Genomic DNA, 25,677 nt, shown 5'->3' with positions numbered 1-25,677 from the left:
TGGGTAAAGTCTAGGTTACTTAGAAATAATGCTAACCATCTAGTTGGCCTCAGTTCATTTTACATGAATCAAAAAGAATAGCTGGATAAACTTCCAAAATGCTGCCCTTACTCTGAGTTTCCATCAATAATCTTTCAGTATCATAAAGCCTGTCAACCTGATGTCACTGCACATCAACTAAGCAACATTGCCCACTTATATTTGCTTGTAAACAACATAAAAATGGTAAAGCAGCCATGATAAATGCTTTCTGAATTACCTTTCGTAGAGAAGGGCAGCCCCAGAACATCTCTCCTATATAGGCTCTTCTTACTTCATATTCAAACTCACTCATTCTGCAATTACAACAAAAAATTCACAATGACCCTTAAGGGGATCCCTGATCTCCTTCAGAGAAGGAAAGGGGGAGGGGGAGTCTTCCACAAGACAATCACAGTATAACCTATGGTGACAACAAGGAACAGACTCAACAAGACATCAACAGAACTAGTCTATTATAATTATGGCTTCTGAAGTCATTTTCATATTGGACATAACCATGGCAGTGATTAACTGCTTTTCACTACTCCAGAGTAAATCTGCTATAACAGCTGCCAATAACTCTCAAATGGAAATTGGGAATAGTACACACACACTAATGTTGCAAGAAGAAATAGAAAATATTTTCATACATTTTAAAAGAATTCATTGTGTAAAACCTATACATAATTAGGTATGCTTAAAGTACAGTTTATTCTAAAGAAATGATTGTTTTAATTCTGTAACATGGCTTGCGACTATAGGTATTGTCTTTATCTTCTATATCTAAAACACTGATTCTTTGATAGTATCTTGTCTCCTTATGTAAAAACCTTGGTTTATTTCAGCTAAAGTTAACAAATACTTTATGCTTTTATAATACAGTGGGACCACTAAGAATGTCTAAATAACAGCACAGCCAACATATCAAACATCTGAGATCCAATGTTTTAATGTAGGGTTGAGTTCCTGGCCAAATATAGAATGAGATTACCATTGTAAATCACACCCCTTGAGTTAGAGAAGATAAAGCATTTAAGTCATGAAAACATGTTGTCATTTGTTTGTTATTGTTGTTTTGGGGTTTTTTGTTGTTGTTTTGGTTTTTTGGAGACAGGGTTTCTTTGTGGAACAGCCTTGGCTGCCCTAGAACTCTGGAGGGGGGTCTCAAACTTATAGAGATTAGATTGCCTCTGCCTCCCCAAGCGTTGGGATTAAAGGCATTTGCCACCATGGCCTGGCTCTGGGTGGGTGGGTGGGTGGGTGTGGGTGTGTGTGTGTGTGTGTGTGTGTGTGTGTGTGTGTGTGTGTGTTTAATATATATCTCATTATAAAACAAAAATCCAGCCAGGGCCATGGAGGGCACACCTTTAATCCCAGTACTTGGGGAAGCAGAGGTAGGCAGATCTCTGTGAGTTGGAGCCCAGTATGGTCTACAGAATGAGTTCTAGGGCTTCCAGGGCTGTTACAGAGAGAAACCCTGTCTTGGAAATATATACTCCCATCTTCTAAGCACACCCAGTACCATAGTAAAGTATGCCACACTCATTCACAGCTGCCTAAAGCATTGCCTTTGCAACTTCTGATCATTAAGGTGAGGACTAGGAAGCTGGGCTATGGCTATCCCAGTCTCTCTGTGTCCTACCCCCTCAGAAAGACTTTCTCTTAATATTTACTATTTTAAACCAAACAAACAAACAAACAAACAGTAACCAAGTCACTGATTTCACCTAATCTGTTTTCTCTGCTACTCATGATTTTAAAATTTGTACTCATGTTTTTAAAATTTCACATATGTGGTAGAACCTGAGAGAGGCTCAAAAATACTTGTGGGTAGATAAAAAAATGGTTCTGAGAAAGTCAACAAATATTAAATCAAGCATATTAGACTTAAGTCCACAAGTGAAGGTTAGTTTAAAAAGATTAGAATGAGCAGAACATTCATTGTTGGTTTTGAGTAAGGCAGCTAATAAAAATCCTATATATTGTTTTCACGGAATATCCGGGCTCAACAGTTACAAGGGACAAACAGAATACTCTCCAGCAATTTCTCATTTTCTAAAGCCAAGGTGCAATATGTACCTCCTGACTGTAATGCCCTTGGCCATATGAAGAACATCAAGCTTCATTTTGTTGTCTGTGTTTCTCTGGGATTAGCACGCATTTTAAGAACAATAAACTTAGAACTGTCTTCTAATGAGTGCACATGAAAGCTGACAATATTGTCACTAGTAAATTCATATTTAAGTCTATAACACTAGCATTAATCTGCTTAATTTCCCAAGATCTGTCACTAATTTCTTTAAAATTTCTTTTTCAAATCTACTATCCACTGGAATTTAAATTTTAGTACCACTTTTTTTCCTGTTTAGAAATTATTTCTCTGCCAAATCTGCCTAGTCATTTTTGTAACTTGTTCTGTAACCATGTTCCAATCCCCCTTGGAAAGAATTTTTAACTTAATTTAAATAGTAAATTACATACTTATAATAATCTGAAGTTCATAAGGAAAGAAATCTACTTCTATTGCTGGTTGTTTTGCTGTAATTTTTCTGATGCAAATTTGTTCAAATCACAGTTACATTTTTAATAATTCATTTGATGGATAAAGAAAGTCACACTGCAGGAAGCTTACACTTCATTACTCCCATACCTTCCTTCATCCAATCTCATGGGAGTATCCATATTCATGACTTCCTGCAACTGCCCTGCTCCTCTCCTTTGTCCCACCTGGTTCCTGTTATCAGAAACTCTGTAAATATTCAATTCCATCTTAAACTTCCACTGTTGCCACTTCTTACTGGAACCTACCCTGAACAACCTTATTATTCCACTCTGATGCTCCCTGAAAACCTATCACAATGCCTTGCCCAAAGAAGAGACTCAACATCAATCAAGGTATACACACTTGCCAAGGGTACTAGAGAATAATATAATCCTTCTAAGGGGAATGAGGCTTAAAATGTGCTATCCTCCCCCTTATTCTATGTTTTTGTGACTCTAGAGCTTTTAATAAACTGGGTGGTGGGGCTCACCGCTTTAGTCCCAGCACTTGGGAGGCAGCTAAAGTACACTGCTGCTGTTTTGTGTTTGTTTTTTGTTTTGTTGACTTTTTTTCTCTAATTTAAATTATTTTTATTTAAATTCTTTAATGACCACTATATTTACATATCTATCCTCCCATGTTCCCCACCAATCACCCAACCCATTCCCCAACTCCTAGGCCCTCCACCAGGGACTTTCAATGTCTGTCATATCATTTGGGGGATGGCCCAGGCCCTCCTTGCTGTAACTGGGCTGCAACAGTATCCCTCCATAGGGAATGGGCTCCCAAAGTCCATTTGTGCTCTAGGATTGAAGACTGGCCTCCTAGATGGCACCCACATTCAGAGGGCTTGGTTTGGTCCAATGCTGTTTCTGCAGCTTTATGACTAGGGTCTCCATGTTCTCACTAGGTCAGGCTCACTGTTTCTGCAGGTCTCTCCAGCCCCATCTTGGCTCCTTTGCTCATATGATAAGTGTTTTTTGAACATTGGGTGTATCAAATACCTTGCTGGATAGGCTTAAATATTCCTCTTCTAATACCAACAAAACCGTATAAAGAAACCATTCATTGTTTTACAGGTGAGAAATGGGATATTCTGGCAAATTATTTTAATAAAGATGCTAAACACCAGTGGCAGAATAAAGATACATCATCTTTAACTTAAAACTACTACTTTTAACACCAACATCATAGCTGCCAGATTATTTAGAAAAGCTTAATTTCCACATCTATGTAAAGAAAAATATGTGAGCATGAACTGAGTATAAGACAGGCAAGGTGTGTTCTGTAAGAAAAAGATTTCCTATCCTGTTTTAAGACAGAAGAAGTGCAGACCACCTACAGGAGATGCACTAGGGTTTATGGGGTGAGGGGAGCAGAAGCTGGATCACTAAGCTGTCTCTCATTCAACTACTAACAACTTCTATCATTTAAGTAAACAACTAATCCATGAAATAAAAGAGCTGCTTAAAACACTCCATGGACCTCTTTAGATTAGAAACATTCAGCCAACTTTCAATTAATACTAAAACTATCAATATTGGTTACAAGTCAGTTATTAGCTTGGAGATATATAGTTTTTTTTAAAACAAGCAGAAATTTGAAATCATTAATCAAGGAAAAAAAAATGAAGAGAAATTATCCTAGCATCCTAAATCAAAAATAGGCTAGAGGGCAGATAAGAATAAATATTGGGGGCTGGAGAGATGGCTCAGTGGTTAAGAGTACTCACTGCTCTTCCAAAGGTCCTGAGTTCAATTCCCAGCACCCACATGGCAGTTCACAATTGTCTGATGCTGTCTTCTGGTATGCAAATGTACACACAAAGTACCCATATACATAAAATATATAAATAAAACAATTTTTTTAAAAAAAGAATAAATATTGAAGAATCTGTTTTGAATTTACAGTGACTAAGACTTCACTATCTCCACAGCAGAATGTATGAAACTGGTTTAAAGCATTTACTGTTCTTTATTATAAAGATAAACACAATTAACCACTTATGCTGTTCTTACTGTTTATTAAAAATAGCAATGAGTCCCTTCTTCAGACATGGAGGAATGCTTCATTAAAATATAGAAATGGGCTGGAGATGTGGCTCAGTGCTTAAGAGAATTTGCTGCTCAATCTTGCAGATCAAAGTTAGATCCCTGCATCCACATAACAAGCCCAGTATTCCACAAAAGCCTGTTACTCTAGCTCTGAGGAATCCAATACCTTTTTCTGGCCTTTGCAAAAACACTTATATATCTGAACATGTGCACATACACTCACTTACACACAGAGGCACACAAATAAAAAAGTAAACAAAAATCTTTAAATATAGAACACTGGGAGACCAAAGAGATAGATAGCTCAGTGTTTAAGACCACTGGATGTTCTTCCAGAGGACCTGGATTCAATTCCCAGCAACCACATGGTGGCTCATAACTGTCTGTAACTCCAGTTCCAAAGGATTTGACACTCTCTTCTGGCTTCCATTGGTACCAAGCACACACATGAAGCACAGACATACATGTATGCAAAACACCCATATTCGTTAATTTAAAAAAAAAACAATGATTTTTCACATGCTGATCTTAAATATAGAATACTGAACTAGAAAGATGGTTCAATGAGTAAAATGCTTGTCATACACATATGAAGACCCAGCAATACTACTATTGGGCATACACCCAAAGGATGCATACTCATATCACAAGGACATTTGGACATTTGCTCAACAATGTTCATAGCAGCATTATTCGTAAAGGCCAGAACCTGGAAACATCCTAGATGCCCTCAACTGAAGAATGGATAAGGAAAATGTGGGGCATTTAAACAATGAAGTACTACTCAGCAGTCAAAAAAAAAAAAAAAAAAAAAAAAAAAAAAAAAAGACATCTTGAAATTTGCAGGCAAGTGGACAGAACTAGAAAAAAAAGTCCTGAGTGAGGTAACCCAAGAGCCAGAAAGACAAATATGGTATGTACTCACTCATAAGTGAACCTGGAAACATCATAAAGCAAAGGATAACCAGACAACAGTACACATCCCCAGAGAAGCTAGGTAGCAAAAAGACCTTAAGAGAAACATACATGGATCCACCTAGAAAGAGGAAAGACAAGATCTCCTGAAGTGAATTGGGAGCATGGGAAGGAGGGGGAAGGTGGAAGGGGAGAAGGGAAGAGGGGGAACATGAGGGAACAGGAAGGTCAAGCTGGGCCAAGAACAAAGAAGGTGAGCAAGGAAAGTAGTATCTTGATAGAGGGAACCATTTTGGGATTATCAAAAAACCTGGTATTGGAGAAATTCCCAAGAATACACAAGGATGGCCCCAGATAAAACTCTACGCAATAGTGGAGAGGGTGCCTGAACTGACCTTCCCCTGTAATCAGATTGAGGACTACCTTAATTGTCAAACCTTCATCCAGTAACTAATGGAAGCAAACACAGAGATCCACAACTCACCACTAGGTTCAAGCTCCCCAGGTCAGTCTAAGAGGGGGAGGAGAGACAATATGAGCAAAAGAGTCAAGACCATAATGGGAAAACCCACAGAAACAACTCACCCAACCTAGTGAGAGCTCACTCCAGACTTGACAGCTGGGGGAACTTGCATAGGACCGAACTAGTCCCCCCCAACCCAAATGCAGGTGACAGTGGTGGATTGGGCAGTTTACGAGGCCATTGGCAGTAGGTCCAGAATCAACCCCTAATACAAGAACTGGCTTTTTGGAGCCCAATTCCTATGGAGAGCTATCTTGCTCAGCCTAGACGCAAGGGGGAGGGCCTTGGTCCTGCCCCAATGTGGTGATAGGACAGACTTGTTGATTCCCCATGGGAGGTCATGAGGAGCAGATAGGGGGGAAAGGGGAAGGGAAAGGTGGAAGAAGCAGGATGAGGGGAGGGAGGGAGAACTGGGATTGATATGTAAAATTAATAAAATTAAATAAATTTTTAAAAAAAATTCTGTTGTCAAAACCTCAGGTAGCATAATTTCAGGTACATCCCAATCTTCTAAAATCATGAGTATTTATATTCTAATGGCCAGTATTTTACGGTACACAATTTCTATTTAATTGGTCTTCAGTTTGCCAATAAATTTGCCTAACAATATGCTGGGTTTGTTTTCAATTGTGGAGTTGGTTTTAATATCCTTCATTTCTCTTTAACTTAATAACTACCATTTATTGAGCCCCTCCTCTCTGGTCCAGTAACTTTATACAATATCCTCAAGAAAGTTCAATTTATAAACAAGGCAACTGAGACAGAGAAGAAGGGTTGTCAGGTCTCTAGAACTGACAGATGACAACTGACAACTCTTAGTCCTACATCATACTGTTTCCTAACTGTTAGCAAATAACTGCATCTGTACCACATACCCAAGATTTTAAGACTAAGATTGAAGAGATCATATATAATCTTAAGGCTTGGTTTGCATCCCCAATCCCCCATAAAGGTGAGACAATGGTTTGTAAAGATTAATGTTCTCTGGGACAGAGGTAGCATTTTGATTCCCAACAAAGCCTAGGACACAGTTGTTCCTAAATAAGTACTCATTCAATGAATGCTTAAAACATATTAAATCCTTACAATATCCAGTTTGAAGTTCTTGGATTCTTTCAACCCCCTGGTCCTTAATCATCCTGTTTCTGGACTTTCCTTTCAGTTAAGCGTTATTTAAGCATCACAAATAATGCCACATGTAATACATACTGATCATTTTGATACAAGGGTAGAAAACATATTGTTTTCATAATTATTCCCTTAAAATCCAGAATTAGTCTTGGCCAAGGCTCACATTTTCTTTCTTTCTTTCTTTCTTTCTTTCTTTCTTTCTTTCTTTCTTTCTTTCTTTCTTTCTTTCTTTGAGGCAGTCTCTCACTATGTAGCCCTGGCTGGCCTTGAACTCAGAAGATGCACCTGCCTCTGCCTCCCAAGTGCTGAAATTAAAGGCATGTACCAATATACCCACTTTTTGGCTATGGTTTATTAATTTGTTATCTTCAAAACATGATACCTTTTAAATACCTTTAAAAATAAAGCATACTTTGTTTTATGTGTTAATGAGTGTTTGCCTACATGAGTGTATGTGCACTATGAAGTGCCCCCAGGTCAGAATAGGGCACTGGATCCCCTGAAACTGAAATCACTGTGTTCTAGGCTGTTTGTGACCTGTCATGTGGGTGCAAGGAACTGAACCCAGGTCTTCTGCAAGACCAGCAACTGCTCAACAGCTGTGCATCTCTCCACCCTGTAAATTCTCTTTTCTGTTAATTGCTTGAAAACCAACATCCTACAGATACAAAATAGATTGTTTTTCTCCCAGTTTGTACACTGTAGTTCTTTTGCCATTTTTTCTTATTTAGACAATCACAACTTTATGCATTTTGTTACTGGGATAAGCACTCTCAAATACTTTATGTCAATATAAAGAAAGATTGGTTTATAAATGATCTTGGGAGAATCACATGTAACTTTTATTTCCTTGTCTAAACTAGAGCCAAAAGAAGACTGAATGACTCACTCTCCTCCCATGAGGATGGAAATTTAAAGTATTTAGTTTGCAGATGAGGACACAGGACACTTTGAAATTGATGCCTTTGGAAATATGACTGTATCTGTTACCTGGCATTTTAAAATTTTAATTGGTACAACACAGCATAGTATCAAGCATTTGTAGACAAAGCCATTAACTTGAGGACTACATGGAATCTGAACTGGATTTAGCATAATTTATTTCAAGGAAAGTGTTGGAAAGAAGAAACTTTGAAAAAAAAGGAATGAAAGAAAAGGGGGTAAAGCTGCAACTACTAAAAGATCATGACAGGGAAATAACTCAGAAAGGAGACAAAGATTCATATTAGTCTGAATTAAAATCATTTCAATGAAAGGGAAATCTGGTCTATTACAAACCTTGACTTCTCAGTTAAACAAAATAAGGATCATATAAAAACCTAATGTGGGGGATGGAGAGATGGCTCAGAGGTTAAGAGCACAGGCTGCTCTTCCAGAGGTCCTGAGTTCAATTCCCAGCAACCACATGGTGGCTCACAACCATGTGGTTAGGAGATCTGGTGCCCTCTTCTGGTGTGCAGATATACATGGCAGCAGAATGTTGTATGCATAATAAATAAAATTTTTAAAAAAAATGTCACTGTGAACAAGTATCTTTTTAAAGGTAATGACCACAGTAGTTCCTAATTTCAATTTTGGCCACATGGGCACAAGACTGACTACAGAAATCATTTTGTTAAGAGCATGACAACATGTTCATTAGTGGGAAGTGACCAACTATTTTTTCTACTCTCTAAAAGAATTAATAGACTAGTTATGACCTGGAGAGATGGCTCATTGCTTAAGAGCACTGGCTGCTCTTCCAGATGACCCAGGTTCAATTCCCAGCACCCCCATGGCAGCTCATACTTATCTGTAGCTCCAGTTCCAGGGCTTCTGACATCCTCACAAAGACACACAAAGACCAATGAACATAAAATGAAAATAAATTATATACAGAAAAAAATTAACTAATTATAGAATAAATGAACCAAAAAAAAGAGAAAAAAATAAAACCTAAACAAGTATACAGAATCTTTAAAAATAGTTCTGACACCCAGCAGCTTTGCTCCTTGGCATGTCCACTTTCATCATCACCAGCCCAACAGAAGAAAGCATCTTTATTTTTTAAAAGACACTTTCACTCACTCTCTCTCTCCGTGTCTCTCTCTCTCTCTCTCTCTCTCTCTCTCTCTCTCTCTCTCTCTCTCTCTCTCTCTGTCTGTGTGTGTGTGTGTGTGTGTGTGTGTGTGTGTGTGTGTGTGTGTGTGTGTGTACTGAGTATTGGGGGGGTGCACATACAAGCCAAAAGAAGACACCAGATCCCTCAGATCCCTCAGAATTAGAGTTATAGCCCTTTCTGTGGGATGCCTGTCTTGCTACATGGCTGCTGGGATTCTCTAGTCCTATGACTGAACAGTAGGTGCTCTTAACTGCTATTTCAGCTCATCTTTATTATTTTTGATATCACAAATTTATAACATGCTTTCACACAAGACATTATGTCAGGACAGTTGTTTCTGATTCCCACTAAGCTCTTTTTCTTCACTCTGGACCAGCAGCCCAGCTACTAATCTTTCTCTTAGTCCCTCAACCCCATCATTCAATTGTTCTCTGTGGGATACTTAGGCTTCAATTCCCTCTGCCAAGAACTCCACTTCTTCTTGCACTAAGTTCTATCCCTTATCCCTTTCTTGTTTTTTTTTAATAACTAAATTAGCAAGTATTTCCATATTTATGTGGGTTGTCAGGGTGGATCATTCCTCCAAACCTAATATACATTCTATCAAGGAGAATACATCTGTAAGAAAAAGAAATGGTTTGGTATAAATCTATATTGATAACTTCTAACAGTTCCTGTCTACAATCAAGGGCAGAAGTCAGTTACATTACTATAAACAAACACTGAATTTCTGTTTTATCAGTTTTACATCATCACCTACTATCAAATACTGGGAAAGTATTCTACATGTTATTAGACACTGTCAGCCTTATGTATAGTCTGGACCATCAAGGTGAAGAGGAAAAAGAACACAGGGACATCAACCCTGTGTCAACAGCATTGCATATTTACAAAGCTATGATGGATAACACTGACTGTGAACTTGACAGGATTCAGAATGATCAAGGAGACAAAACTCTGGGTATGTCTTGGAGGGATTTCCTAGATCAGATGAATTTAAGTGTCCTTTAACCATGGCAGCACTATTCCATAGGCTAGAATAAAAAGAAATAAATGAGCTTAATGCCAGCATTCATTGCCCTCTGCTTCCTGGCTGCAGATGCCATGTGACCCAATGCCTCATGCACTTGTTGCCATGACTTCCCTGCCATGGACTATACCTTCAAACTGTGAACCACACAAATCTTCCTTCTGTAAGTCGTGTTGTTCAAAGCACAAACAAAGCCACAGTCTCATTAACTTACCTATGTAAATTTAGTCAGACTTTTTTTTTGGGGGGGGGGGGTTTCGAGACTGGGTTTCTCTGTGGCTTTGGAGGCTGTCCTGCAACTAGCTCTTGTAGACCAGGCTGGTCTCAAACTCACAGATATTCACCTGCCTCTGCCTCCTGAGTGCTGGGATTAAAGGCATGCGCCATCAATGCACGGCTTAGTAGGGCATTTTTAAAGTGATCATTTTGTGTATAAAGTGCTTACTTACTTACAACCAGTAACTGAGGCCATGAGCATGAATATGTTAGGTTGTAGAATGAAAAGAAATGGAATCCTAGAATCAAGCCTTCATGAATCTAACACCTAAGGACAACAAAAGGAGACAAAATAGAAGTTACCAGGGAGATGAGAGGAAAACAGAGAAGGCTTGATTTCAGCTTCCAGCAAGGGAATGGTCAGGGTGTCAACGAAGGAAAGATCTGGGTAAATGTTCACTGTACTTCCTGAACTGTGGTCACTCCCTCCAGCAAAACTGTACCAACTCCCAAACAGCACCAAGTGGGAGACTAAGTATTCAAGCACCTGAGCCTATGGGGATATTTCTCATTGAAACCACCACAGTAACTGAAGTTATTTACACAAACATGAAAGTTCTATAAAGAATAATCCTTAAATATGTATAAAGTAGCCACTATGAAGTCAAAGAAATTACCACTTCATCACTCTTGTTACTGACTGAATATGATAAGGGCTGAGTAAATCTAGCTATGACAGAAGTCTCGTGTTTAGTTCGTAGCAGGTCGTTCACTCAGTATAAATCTGTTTAATCAATGGTTGCAGCTTTTGGTTTTTCACAGAGATCATTCAATCATAAACAATATGGTGCAGTCAGGATTGACCACTCAGGAAAGGAGAGAAGGCAAGAAAACTAACACTTGAACTGTGCTTGTTCTACCTCTGTTAAATATAATTTCTTCTGCTCTATTTTAAAGGCTTTTATTGGTGTCTGTGCAAAACACATATTTGTGGGTGACCAGAAGGGGATGTGGGGTCTTCTGACGCTAGAGTCACAGGTGGTGCAGATGCTGGTAACCAAACTGTCAAGCAACCTCTCATTCAGTATTCAAATCTCTTATTTTTATTGTCTGAAACAGGTGAAGCTTAATTAAAGGAAAGTGAAGAGAAATGAACTATACGTTCAAATTCTTGTGCATATGCTACTCCCTTCACTCAGGCAACTCAAACAAAAGTTATCCTAAGTTCTTATTCAGAATAGTCCAAGAACTCCCTGTTATTCCCTTCAAACTGTCACAATTCTGCTAAGTATGACAGGGAAAAGACAGCACATACTGGCTGGCCCTACCACCAAGAGAACGTCAGTGTTCATAGTATATATTTAGAATGTGCTCATTTAGTACATCTTCTTTAAAAAGTATTCATTTATTTAAAAAGTATTCATTTATTTATTGTGTGGGTATATCAGGGTCAGCATGTGGAGGTAGTAAGGTTTGACAGCAAACACCTTCACCCACTAAGTCATCTTGACAGCCCACACTTAATATATCTTAAAATGCTTAATTTATAACTTTTGGAAGTCCTATTACTTTTGAGAAATACTAACTTCTCTCAATGTTCTTGGCTCAAATGGAGTAAAGCTTTTTCAAACAGCAATCCTGATGTTCAAGTTCTTTTAACTTTTCCAATTTCTCAGTAGACCTGGATCAGCAAATTAGACTGACTTCTGAAAACTGATTTTTCTCAATTCAAATGACAAAATATAACTAAACACTAAACACTCTCTACCCTCAAGCCAGGTGTAATAGCTCATACCTATAACCCAAGCACTGGGCGGCTATGAGGATTCTAAGTGGGTGTGCCACAAATTCAAGGTCAGGCTGGGCTGTCTATGCAGAGTCTTTCTAAAGGGAAAAAAAAAAAAAAAAAAAAAAAAAAAAAAAAAACAAAGAAAGAAAAAAAATTTACCCTCAACCAAGGGAGTATTATCAAGTATTGACGCTCAGGTATTGTGTAGAAATAATGAAATTATATTCTGGGTAAAGCATGTATTCCTCATGAACAAATGTAAGTATAAAGGGTTGCATTAATGGCCAAGAACTTCTAGTTTTAGAAAACATACTAAATTTTCTATGGTCAGCAAAGTTGTCAGGAACCAAGCATAAAATTTAGCTTTCATGGGCCATATATTCTCTGGCACAACTATTCCAATACTATCACTGCAGCTTAAGAGCAGCTGGAAATACCAAATAATATATATACAAATGGGTATTTCTGTGTCTTGATTCAAGTTTAATTATGTCTGTTAGCATTTTGATTAAAAATAATTTTAATGTCATAGTATCTTGCTTATTCTTTTTTGAGACAGGGTTTTTATGTGTAGCTTTGTAGACCAGACTGACCTCGAACTCACAGACATCTGCCTGCCTCTGCCTCCTGAGTGCTGGAATTAAAGGTGTGCACCACTACCTGGCAGTTCTTCTAATTTTTTATACATCTGGAAACATAAAACCAACCCTTCTCTCTGGGCTAAGTAAATACAGACAGCGTGTGAGACACGGGGATCGTGTCAGATTGGCATCAGGATCATTGTCTGTCCACCTGTGTTTTCAATGTTTGTGAAATCAAAACATTGTGTCCCCCCATGGTTCATTAATTTCTTTTTTCCATTCGAAGTTAAACATATTTCAATGAAACCTTAAGTCTTCGTTTTATGACATAGCTCCTGTCCTTATACATCTCTCTTCCTAGGGCACAGCTTGAATGCTTTTAAATCAAAATCTATCTATGTGAGAGGGGAAAAAAGAAGCCACCCATCTCAACTTTTTATGAATCCTACTACCTTGAACTACTGTAAGGATTCAAATCTTTTCATGCTCAATCTTTTAATAAATATAGGTCTGACCAATCTTATTATGCCCTTTCTCTTTCAACCATCATTTAATTCTATACAATGAGACTCCTGTGAGGCCTTGGCAGCTACAGAAGGAAGGTTTTAGACACAAATACATTTAATGTTTAAAATCGCCCCAGAAACTCTTCAAAAAGCTTCTAAGAAAGCTCAAAAAGACAAGTTGACCCACTGCTCTAAATTGCTTCTATCACCACTTTCTTGAGGTATTCTTTCTTATTTGATTTTTCTAATTTACTTGATTTTTCTAATTCTGCTTATTAAGGTAATAATAGGACAATGATATAAAATGTTTTAAAGACTTAACATGCCTTTAAATTTAAAGCTGAATGGTTCTAAAATGTTAAACTATTTAAAACAATGCAAGTTCAGTTTAATTTATAGTATAATATATAAAATGTTAAAAATCAATACTAACTTAGAAAGTTACAACAACCCTTGGGGGAGAGGAATCATATTATTTCACAACAGAAAACCTATATGGGTGAAATATATGGATGTGTAGATTCTGGTGCAGGGGACTTTCAGATTAGCAGAGAATCATCAGGGATTTTAGTGACAAGCTGTATGATAGGGACAAATCTGTGCTCTTGAAATATGATGGCAGGAGATGGAGCATGCAATAAAAGAATGAGATTTCACTCTCCATCTCTTAATGGCAAAAGCTTAAATGTACCCATATCAAAATTGTTCCCAGTGAATTGTATCAGTGAACACACTGGAGTTCAGCAATCATGTGTGACTGTCAGTGTTTCTCCTGAAGACAAATGCCACCCCAAAAATACAAAGAAAGAAAGAAAGAAAGAAAGAAAGAAAGAAAGAAAGAAAGAAAGAAGGAAGGAGGAAGGAAGGAAGGAAGGAAGAAAAGAAAAACAAACTAATGTGTGACCAGAGGCAAAAGCAAGACAAGAACAGGTCTCTCTTACTTGCCTCTTAAGGGTCCTGGCTACATCTTTAGAATATCCCATACAGCCAACAGTAACAGTACCTTCCTACACAATACAAAACGAGAGTCTTTTTGTCTTTTATTTTGCTGCCAAGTATATAATCTGAAGGAGTCTTGCTTACTACTGTGCCCTCAAATCATGAAACTATTAATGATTCCTAAAAAGCAACGACTAGAGTTTACAAAAGGTCAAAACATTTTTTCAAATATTTAACACACATCCTCCCTGCCTCCCCCAATTACAGTAAAGCCAGGTCTTAATATTAATGAAAAATTTAGAACAAAAAAGTTAAATGTTTGGTATTTTTAATATGAATGTCACATAAGGAAAGAAGTCAAAACTATCAATTTCACCTCATTAAAATCTCAAAATAAAGTCATTATTATTTCTAGAAAAGGTTAACTTAACATTTTTTAACCCCACTAACTCGTATCTATAATCCTAAAAGGGCAACCCCATAATCTATAGTGAGTTCGAGATAGCCTCTGAATGTTGTCACAAATTGCTTACTGTAAGGTCAGTATTACAAAAAGACTATGCTTCTGAAAGGTTAACTTTTGCTCTTTTCTTTATTAAAATAAATGTTTTTATTTTTAAATTTACAGTAAAAAGACATCCTTTCTCCTTCTGACATTCTTTCCATCTCTTTGCTCCCTAATAATACCACAAATCATTTATTGACTGTTCAATTTCTTTCAAAGAATAGAAATAAATAAAATCAATACACAAACCTCCAGTCATCAGGTACTCCATCTTTACAGTAGAATAAGGAGGCCGTTAGCTATTCTAATATACTTGGTAAACTGATGATCTAAAAGTCTACAACTACACACTCCTTTGTAAGTGCAACTGGCATTTTCAGCAATAAACTGTACAATAAGCAGACTAATCTCAAATGTATACAACATGACCTTTCAGCAACTTCTGGCCATGTATGGTTGTACACACCTATAACCCCAGCAACAGAGAAGTGGCCGCAAGAACATCAGGTATTCAAGACCATCCTCAGCAACCCAGAGAGTTCAAAAGCCAGTCTGAGCTACATGAGAGTCTTCCTCAAAAAATAAAAGCAACCACTTTCTGTACCATTTATCCCTACTCTATTTTCCACTTAAAGCTTTTTTCCCCAATTAGCAAACCTGTAAGTAAGTCAGCTCAATTCCAAAGAAAATACAGAGTACCAAACCCATGGGTAAGTCATGTACATGACACCAAAAAGCAAACATGCAGATTACCAGCAAGTTCTCATTTAAAGACTGCAGGCAGCAATTAAATGTGTTACATTTGCCTATCCTGTTGCATTGACAAAGAGAAGGAAAACTAACTCACATATCCACAGTGAATGTAAATCAAAGTTATAACTTAAAAGCGAGGATATTAACTAGCACAGAGTAGAATAATATATAAGTCTTTGGTCCTTCCACCTGCCCTGGATTCTTGGGCTGCAGCTTATCTAACAGCTAATTTTCTCTTCTTGTGGGGTTTTTCTTGGTGCGCCTGCTCTCCACTTCCATTTCTATCCCTGTACTTTTTAAAAGGACATAAAGCAACTGTATTAAGAATGCCTAAGCTATCAAAGACCTAAAGCTTCACTGGTTGTGTGTGGCATAGGAGGAAGGGGAGGGAAACGTGAGGTAATGAGGATCTACTCTATTTACCTTATGTGCAGGGCATGTGGACAACAATAGAAGCCATGTAGGGTGCACTTTTGGTCAGAAAAGAACATGGCAGCCTAATGGGAGGCCTTTGTTCTTCAAAAGGGTCTCCTTTCTCCCTTTTGTGCCTCACTTAATTCATGGCATCTGAGCTGCTCTTGAACTTGACAGACGAGAGAAAGAAAGGGAGAAAAGAGGGAGAGACACACACAAAGAGAAGGGAAGGGAGGACTTCAAAGAAAATTCATTGTGATAATTTAGTTCTACTGCTAGATTTGGTGAATTTTGGAAATTCTGAGGAGTTGGTAAGTATGATTCAGAATTAAAATCAATTTTTCCAGAGTTTGCACTAAGTAGTAGACAACTAAGAAACAAAATGAATTCTGCAGTAAAAATTTAGTATAGGTTTTTTTTTCCTGCTATAAAAATTTCTTGAAATAATAGTAAGGAAATACTGATCTTTCAAGTTACATGAAAGATAAGCATTCTATTAGCAGCATCAGTAATTAAACCATTTCACAGCTTACAGAAATTCTGAGTCAAAAATATACTAAAGAACATCACAAAAGCCACAAGCGCCACCTACAGGATAAAAATGTTCATTCAAGACTAACATTTTTAAAGACCTTAACTGACTTTCATCTTCAAGTAATGAAGTAAAAGAAATTCATTGAGCAGCAAGTAACAAAGTCCTAGAAATCATTAGTTAATTTAAAATTTTATTAATATAAATAACTCTGGCTTATACTATAAACATGCTGACAAAAGTCAACATAGTTGTAGGACCCTACAACTCTCTGTCCAGTTATGGGGGCCACAGAGGTGGCCCAAATTCCATTCCCAGCATGTAGAACAACTCAAAACCATGTGTAACTCCAGCTCCTATAGATCATACCTCTGGCCTCTGCTGGCACTTGCACTCACAGGCACACACCCACAAACACACACTTAATTACAAATAAATTTTTAAAAAAGGAAAAAGACATCTATAAAATGATGGGAACCATGCTGGGCAGTAAAGGTTTTTGTTATTGCCTTTGAAAGATATCTGTATAGAACAACCAAACAATAGTTGTCCTATTACTGTTAGAGTTAGTATTCACTTCTACAGGGTTTTCTGTTATGTGTGACTGTTATGTGTACACATATTTGTAGTTTTCATCTTACAACTTTATTTCCTCTGCTATTTAATATATTTTAATTTCATATATATATACATATATATATGTATATATATATATGTTGTTTAGGGGGATGTTAAAACAATGTATTGACATACTAATGATTTGTGAGCAATATGCTCTATTGAATTATTTCTATTTCTACTTAACAAGCAGAGCTTCAAGAAATAGCACTATTTGTGTATATTTTTCTCCTAGCTTCACTATTTCTGTAAACAGATGACTAGTGATGGAGTATCTAAGTAAAACAGTACAAACATTTAAAATGCAATGTATCAAAACTGCTCTCCAAAAGTTGTGTTATTATCACTTTGTTTCCCTTTATCCTATACAATCTTTTAAATATCTAACATTTGATAAATTACCTGAGAATGCTTTCCTTCAAATTAAGTAGCTCATAATAAGCTTATTCCTAATATTTGCTGATAAGATCTTGTAAAAATATTACTCTTAAACTACTTTAAAGTCAATTACTATTTTATAAAATCTTACTTTATAGCCAATACCCAATACCCAATCATATTATTCTTCACAGTGTATCCAGAAAACACCAATCTTAACATTAGCCACAGACATAAAAATTTGCAGTATCTCAAAGGCAACTGTAATAACAGGCAGACTTAAAACATGTATTTATGTACATGCACATGGAGGTGGGCCTGTTATAGAATAAATAAGGGTTTAAAACACATGTAACAATTAAAGAAAAAGCCATGAATTTTAAGGCCAGTTAAAATTAAAGATCATGATTTGAAAGAGTGTGAGGGAGATGCATGGGAAGGAGATTGCAGGAGAAGAAAGGGGAGGAAGAAAATGGTGTAATTGTCATTTCAAAAAAAATTAAGGAAGAAAATGCAATGTTTCTAATCATACCTTGAATAAATATGAAGTTATTTTAGGGTTCAAGTCTATAGATGCAACATCACTAACTCTAGTTTCTCAAATGCAGCACTACAGACTTTTTGAACCAGGAAATTTTGTGGGGAAGAATAGTGGACTGACCTGTTTACTGTAGAGTATTTAGAAAAAAATGGGTCTCTGATCATTCATCTCCCTGGGAGAAATAGGATGATCAAAACTTGGCCCAATTGAGAACCACAACACAGGGTACTTATTTGAAATGTATTTTATTTATTTACTTTGATTGTATTTAAGTGTGTGGGTATGTGAAGCCTCTATGCATATGTGGAGGTCAGAGGACAACTTGTAGCAGTTGGTTTTCTCTTTCCACTGTGTGGAAGGAATTGAACTCAGGCCATGAGGCTTGTCAGCAAGCACTCTTCATCACAGAACCATCTTGACAGCCACCACAAGGCCTATTTCTAAAGGATGGGAGGGAGGAGGGGAGGGAGGATAGGAAGGGAGGCAGGAGAAGAGGGTGAGTAAGAGTGGGATCTTCCATTGATATTTTTCCCACAATGAACTTTATGTACCCCAGGCTGGCCTCACACACCTGTAACTTCTGGCTCTCCTGTCTGTCCCAGTATGTCCTGTTTATGGAGTCCTGCGGACTGAATCCAGAACTTCATGACTGTTAGGAAAGCACTCTACCATCTGAGTTAAATCATTGTCAACCCCTAATATTGTTTAATGGCTGCACATAATCTGGTCCTTCTAGGTTTATCTTATGTCTTCAGTGGCCAAAATTTTTCCAGCCACAATGACCTTTCAGGTCATCTAATACTACAAATTCTTGTCCATGTGGGGTCTCCTTGATGCCTCTTGTTCTCTGTCTAGGATACCATTTTCACTTTACCTATCTACATGCACTCCCATTTCAATTCTCAGCTTTAAATTAACTTCTTCCAAAAGACTTTCCCCCAAAGTGCCTCTCTAAATTCAACCCCCTTGAATTTCCCTTTCCTCATATACTTTAAGGTACCCCAGAATACTTCCCTGATCCAACTCACCCCAGTTTGTAATTACCACAGTCTCTTTATTATTATTGGTTAACATTTGTTTCTGCAAAGTCTACAAAGAACAGAGACCACTTGTTTGTCACTTACCATCAGCTTTCCATGATCTGCCACAATACCTGGCACACAGCAAGTCTAAAAAGTGCCTTTCATCTCTGTTCCACTAGATATGACCTGGTCTTTTAAGTTCTCAGCACCTCAATATGCAGCCTTCTCTGCAATCTAAGAAGGTCACAGATACAACAGATGAGACAAAGAAAGGAATCTAATGGAATAGGGAATGTGGGAAAGGCCTATGTTACTGGGTTATGAAATCTGCAATTTATTATGCACCCAAAAGAAAACGATAACAAAAACAAAAAGCTAAACACTGCAAAAGGCTTTCTGGAAGATTAAATGTTTAATTTTTTCAAAAGATTTATTTATTTATTTATTTATTTATTTATTTATTTATTTATTTATTATGTATATGATGTTCTGCCTGCATATGCCTGCAGGCCAGAAGAGGGCACTAATCTCATTACAGATGGTTGGGAGTATCATGTGGTTGCTGGGAATTGGACTCAGGACCTCTGGAAGAACAGCCAATGCTCTTAACCTAAGCCATCTCTCCAGTCCTGGAAGATAATAATTTATCTTGGGTATATAACTAACTCGCTGCTGAAGAGTCTAAACACAAAAATACAAACCACAAGTGGACAACAGGTGAAGTTAATCAATCAGCTTTTCAAATCAGTGAAGCATTAGCTAGGTAGTGGTGAACCACACCTTTAATCCCCGTATTTGGGAGGCAGAGACAGGCAGATCTCTTATATTTGAGCCCAGCCTGGCCTATAAAGCAAGTTCCACGACAGCCAGGGCTACACACAAAAACCCTGCCTTGAAAAACCAAAAAGGGGGAAATGGTACAATATAAGGATACATGCATGTATTTCTTTCTCCTATATTCATTAGTAAAGATTCTTACTGTTGACAATGAAAAATCATTTCCTCAATCATTCATTCATTACTAACAATGCTACTGGATCGATACACACAAAGCATAGTTAAAGCATGCTACACAAAAACCACTCCCCATTGTCTACTGAATTAGGTCCAATCACCTTCATCTGGTATTTAAGATCCTACACAAACTGGCCTCAACTTACTTACTTTTTCTTTACCATATTTTAGCCAAGAAGACTACTTTTGTTCCAAACATAGCTGGTGTTTTATACCTCCATCAGAACTTGCTTCCCCTATTCTTTTTTCTTTTTAAATTTTATTTGTTTGTTTAAGGGTATTAGTGTTCTGCCAGCAAGTCAGAAGGTGGTATCAGATCTCATTAGGAGCCACCATTGGTTGCTGGGAATTGGACTCAGGACCTCTATAAGATCAGCCAGTGTCCTTAACCTCTGAGCCATCTCTCCAGCCCCCTCTTCTTTCTTTCTGAAGTACAGCCTCACCCTACAGATTCATAATCCACCTGTTAAAATCCTATCTTCTGTATTCTTACTCCTGCTCACTTCGGGTGCAGATGATCACTCCTAAAGCATGGGAAAGCAAAGCTAAATAAAGCAAACAACTCCCTCTGCAAAACAAAGAGAATACCTACACACATAAAAGCAAATAACTGATGCCAGGCAGTGGTGGCCACGCCTTTCCTCCCAGCACTAGGGAGGCAGAGGCAGGCAGATCTCTGGGAGTTTAAGGACAGCCTGGACTACAGAGTGAGTTCCAGGACAGGCTCCAGAGCTACAGGGAAACCCTGTCACGAAGAGAGAGGAAAAAAAGAACTAACAACTGTATTTTAATTTATAAACTACCTCCAGAAACTATTTCCTTTGAGGGCAATAATTGTTTCTGATTTATCTTTTGTTTCTCATGATTCTTTAAAACAAAGTATGTACCTGAATAACTGTTGACTCAAACAGTAAAAAATTTTACATAAAAAATTTATCTTTGGTCTTCCTCACTGGGCCACATTAAAAGAATAAAGAGTTTATTAAGTATTTAAACTGCACCTATTATGATAAAAAGAAAATAGAGATAATTAAAACTACAAACAAGAATCATTCCAAGGCGGAGCCTGTAACTCAATGGTGCACCATTTGCATAGCATACAAAAGGCCCTGGGTTTGATCCCCAGTATCACTAAACCAAGACACATACTCTCAATAAACAAAGGTAAAATTTAAAAAAAACTCTTTAAAAAATAAGAAGCAATACAGCACCATGAATTTTTAGTCAATACAGTAGAACCCAGCAACCTAAGTCCATACTCCTAGGTTTCAGTTAACACAAATCTAAAAGGACAAAAATAGTTTATACTGTACTATTTTGAAAAGCCAAATGAATACATTAAAGCTCAAGTATATTTATTAATCAAAGTAAACAACAACAAAAACCCTGCTTACTGCTATTATTAAGGGTACTAATTTAGTTATGACTACTTAGGAAATACAGGAATATATATTTCCTCCCCTATTTTATTTTTCTACTTGGTACTTAGTACTAGTTAATGGAAGCAGAGATTTCTATTTGTGTTTCATTGTTCCCTCAGCACCCAGAACAAAGACTGGCAGTCAACTATAACTCAGAATGCCCCAGGCTGCTTAACCTGGCTGGGAATCACTACTCCCATGAAACAAGAACAAAGATGGGGCTGGCAAACTATCACCTGTGATGACACCCTGGAATAATGACTGTTTTTATATATGGCACACAAGCTAAGAATACTTTGGGTTTTGTTGTTGTACAGATTTGTTTGTGTGTAAATTTTTTGCCTGCATGTTATGTATTTATATAAAGTACACATGCTCTTGGTGGCCATGAATAACAGAAAAGGGTATAGGGTCTCATGGAACTGCAATTAGGGATGGGTGTGAGCCACCAAGTGCATGACGGGATCTGAACCAGATCCTCTATAAGAGCAACAAGTACTCTTAACTGCTGAGCCATCTCCACAGCCCTAGTTTGTGGTGACAGAATAAAGCCACTGAAGATCAGGATGCAAAGCCACAATCATAGAAGCTGGGCAGTGGTGGCTCACACCTTTAATCCCAGACAGAGGCAGATGGATCTCTGTGAGTTCAAGGCCACCCCAGCTATGTGAGAGTGAATCAGTCTAAAAGAGAATCAGAGCTCAAGCCTTTAATCCCAGCACTAGAGGGGTATATAAGATAGGAGCAGGGCATTCAGACTTCAGACCTGGCAATTAATTAGTCTCCAGCCACAATGAGGTCAAGATCACACCACCCCTGGTAGAGATACGAGCTCTCTGGTAGCTTGGCTGCTTTGCATCTCTGATCTTCAGCTTGAATACCGGTATCTGTTTCTGGGTTTAGATTATTCGTGTTACACTAATTTTTGTTTTTTTTTTAATGTGTACATATGATGCATTTGTGTACATGTTCCTGTATGAATGTGAGTAGGCATGTATGGAAGGAAGAAAACAACTTTGATTGGTGGTCTTTGCCTTCCATCTTGTTTGAGACTTGTTTGAGCTCCCTGGGAGTCTGCTGTCTCCACTCTCTTTCCTCTAAGTGGAATGAATTTACACATGTATGCAACCATCTCCATTCAGCCCTATGTAGTCGCTATGGATCCAAACTCAGGCCCTCATATTTGCATGGCAAGTTCTTTATCTATGAAAAGAACCGTCTGCCAGACTCTAAGGATAGTTTTTACAGAATATCTGTAAAATATATGATCATAAAGACACTAACATGAATCCATAACTAAGAAATATTATTCCTTTAAAAATAATTCTGCTCTAGGCTTCTATAATGAAATTTTACATTACTATCATATTTTACATTTTGTCAATTAAAAATGCAATGGCATTTTTTCTCTCTTGTTATGTAAGCATCTCTATAATATCTTCATTTTGCTTCTAAGCTTACAAAATCCAAAATAGTTACTACATATCCCTTTAGAGAAAAGATGATACTAGTGCCTGGTAACACTTTAGGGACTCTCTTCTGTGTAGGTATGACTGACATACCTGGCCTTTAAGAATGTCTAGACACATAAGAGATGTTATTTATGAGGAGGAAGGTTTTTTTTTTTTTTTAAATCAAATTACAATTGAAATTTTTTTCTATAATTTACAATACACACTGAGTGTGAAGAAAACAGAATGGAATTTCTTGATGACCAGTTATTAAAAGGTCTCCCAAAATTCAGTGTAGCACATTCAAAATAAGAACTATGAGGAGGAATTTGGGTTTTTTTTCTAAACCCTTAAATCACTTCTCCCAAATGATTGTAAAGTTTCCAAGCTATAAGAAATAATAGAAAGCCAGCCATGGTGGTACATGCACACCTTTAACTCCAGCACTAGAGAGGCTGAGGCATGCAGATCTTTGTGAACGGGAGGCCAGTCTGATCTACACAGGTAGTTCCAAGACAACAAAAGCTACACAGTGAGACCCTGTCTCAAAAATACCAAAACCAGAAAATGGGGGTGTTTTAGACTCACAACTAAGGGTACACAGTTCATTCAGATAACTGCAGCATAAAAGTTAAAGGTGGGGCCATGAGTATCAGCTTTCCTATGCTCAAATCTCAACTGTCATACCTAGAACTTTGCTTCAGAACCTTGGACAAGCTTTTTCCACCTAAATCTAAAGATTCTTCTTTAAAATAGGGTTTCAAAACATGTACATTCTGATATACTTAAATATTAGTTATACAACACAGTTAAGCACACAATCTGGTATGTCATCAGTGTTAATAAATGTTACCTCTAGGTAGTCTTATCTAAATAGATCCCTTACTATTCCCTACAAAGCAATCAATCAATCCGTTTCCCATTTTCTCCAATGTTCTTTTTGTCTTAGCATTTTAACAAAAGCTTTTATTTCACCTCTCAGCAACTGTCTTTAGACCTGGAGCTATCATATATCCTAAGTTCCATCTATTTCTAACATTTTCAACTGAAAATCAATGTTAGTGCTCAAAAGACAGACATTTTTCTAAAAGAAAGAATTATAGTAACTGACATTAGACCAAGCACCTCATCATTCGGACACAGGTATGTTACTGTAGTGTTTTAGCTTTTCTTTTTCACAGAGCAAAAATAGAGTCAATGCTTTAAAAAGAAGTTGCTTTCTTAAGTTATCTTGCTTATGCTCAAATGAGCAATGGCTGGTTTTTCAGTTTAAATCAAAGTAGTGCCAATGTCAGATTTTCAAGCAAGAGACTATTTGATGCCCAAAATAAGACATGATTCCTCAGTACTACCTATTGTACAAAAAAATAAATGATTCCCTGAAGGACATGGTCTACAACTCACCTACCCAACTTAATAACAATCTTATCACCAAAAGTACCCTGAGCAACAGACAGCATCAAGAAATGGCTGTTACAAGTTTAGGAACAAAATTAAAGGTTCTGGGGAGACATTTTTCACAAGCACATCTAGACAGTGAAAAAGGCATTGCCAAATTCAGGTAGTACTTCACTGCTTTATAAATATCTCTCTCCCTAAAGCAACTAAAATTATGAGTATCCCGAAGATTTGCAACTATGCCCAGTGCATGCCCATCTAATGTATCAATAGGTATTCATTCAAGATCTTCATAGGAAAAAAGTCATTGCACGGCTATATCAAAGAGTTTCTATATATGCTCATGCACGCGCGCGCGCGCACACACACACACACACACACACACACACACACACACTTACTTTCCCTTCATCCATTAGCAGTTCATCCAAGACTACCATTATTTAACTTTTCAGTTGAGATAAATACAAACACCACTGAGCTAAGTGCAAGATCTAAATGCTAGTTTCAGTTGCTTCTAACCACATTCATGAAAGTCACTTACACTCAGTTATTCTTACCTTGGAACTCAAGGTTACTTTCATATTTTCACCAATTATTCAGATAAGACTATTTCTACCATGTACTCTCTTGTCTTAACAACTTTATAATTTCTATTATCAGTTGTGGTGCTAATCAATTTCAAGGTACAGAAAAAACACAACACAAATGAAACAAAACAAACTAGGAACTCTCTGGCTTATTAGACACTCAAGAAATGTTGCCACCTGGTCTACAAGAGCTAGTTCCAGGACAGGCTCCAAAGCCACAGAGAAACCCTGTCTTGGAAAACCAAAAAAAAAAAAAAAATCCTTCTCTTGCGTCTTTGTTCTCACTTCCTCAGATTCCATATGGTGAGCAGGTAACTGCAACGCTCGCCACAGTGTAAGCACAAAGACCATCGGATGCTCTAGCAAATACGGCGACGACTCCATCAGAGCAGTAAACTCAGTCTGAACCAGCCAAGGACTGCAGACAAACCTGAACCTGTAATCAGAGTTGCACCACCCACTGGACATGGAGCAAACATGGAGATGGACAGTCTCTGAGGCAAAAACACCGATGTTCTCTACACTTTCTCCAACCAAGGCAAATCCCTGTACTTAGCAACCTAACCCCTAGCTGTTATCGCCAGTTTCCCATATTTCCTAAGAACTAATCATTCCCTTGACATTCTCATCTTGATGCTTGGCACAACCACTATTACTGTGGTCAAAAAATTAAATCACTCTTACTTCCTAAA

At 37.5% G+C, this 25,677-nt stretch overlaps 1 protein-coding gene across 11 annotated transcripts in view; it reads right to left on the bottom strand.

The window, feature by feature from the left end:
- The window catches only part of Pou2f1 (POU class 2 homeobox 1), a 136,841-nt gene that overhangs the window by 84,517 nt on the left and 26,647 nt on the right, over positions 1 to 25,677 (bottom strand). For 4 of the 11 annotated variants that reach the window (XM_035444896.1, XM_035444897.1, XM_027417121.2 and 1 more), the window contains exon 2: positions 260 to 335. The exons of the other annotated variants lie outside the window; for them this stretch is intronic. The gene's annotated coding sequence lies outside the window, so the exon portion shown is untranslated. The remainder of the gene's footprint in view (positions 1 to 259; positions 336 to 25,677) is intronic. 11 annotated transcript variants of the gene reach the window in all.

Source organism: Cricetulus griseus, chromosome 5 (assembly GCF_003668045.3).
Source record: "Cricetulus griseus strain 17A/GY chromosome 5, alternate assembly CriGri-PICRH-1.0, whole genome shotgun sequence".
Lineage (NCBI taxonomy): Eukaryota > Metazoa > Chordata > Mammalia > Rodentia > Cricetidae > Cricetulus > Cricetulus griseus.
Note: the sequence above shows the minus strand (reverse complement) of the source record. Positions and strands in the feature narration are given on the sequence as shown.